We start from the raw sequence: 706 nt of genomic DNA, 5'->3' as shown, positions 1-706 counted from the left end.
TCTGGGGCAGTATTTGCACCCACCTCTGCTAGACTACAAATTTGGCGAACCAAAGACTTTTTTCTTTTCTACATTTTTAAGAATATAGAACAAAGTTCCTTTCGTACATTGCCAGGTTCAGTCTTTGAGGGTCAAGTTTTCATGTGAAAAAATCAGCCCCTAGAATGTGGCTGACCAGGAAGCAGACACTTGAGATGTGTTTGTGTCTTTCAGATTTTGAGTGTCTGCATTTACATAATATGTGGGGGAAGTAAATGCTTTGGAACTTTGAAAGCCAGGTTAATAGAGACAATTACTTTGTGCCTTGGGGTTATTTAGGTTTGTCTCCACCCACCAATTTATATATGCTGGGCAAGAGAGAGTTGGAGCTTAAAAACTGGAATATTCTAAACCTCAGAGCTTTTTGGTAATTATTATGCCCATAAGAACTACCTGGTTTATTGTCATCTCTTTGGAGATAAAAATTTAGGAAATACATTAGACAGACGCCATAAGCTAGGTAAAAGTTTCTTATTGAAGGGAGAGAAGATCTGGCACTAAATCAGGAAAAGTCTTGAAAAGGAAAGGCCTTATGGAATGATTCCCCATCATTCCAAAGAACTCAGGGTCTAAGGCTCCGCATCTCCTATTGGGAGGACTCTGAGGGAGCAAAGCATAGCTGGCTTCCTAAGGTGCGATTGCTTTCTTTCTTTCTTTTTTGTTTTTA

The sequence above is a fragment of the Dromiciops gliroides genome, chromosome 3, assembly GCF_019393635.1.
Source record: "Dromiciops gliroides isolate mDroGli1 chromosome 3, mDroGli1.pri, whole genome shotgun sequence".
NCBI classification, from domain to species: Eukaryota; Metazoa; Chordata; class Mammalia; order Microbiotheria; family Microbiotheriidae; genus Dromiciops; species Dromiciops gliroides.
This window is presented reverse-complemented; position numbering follows the sequence as displayed.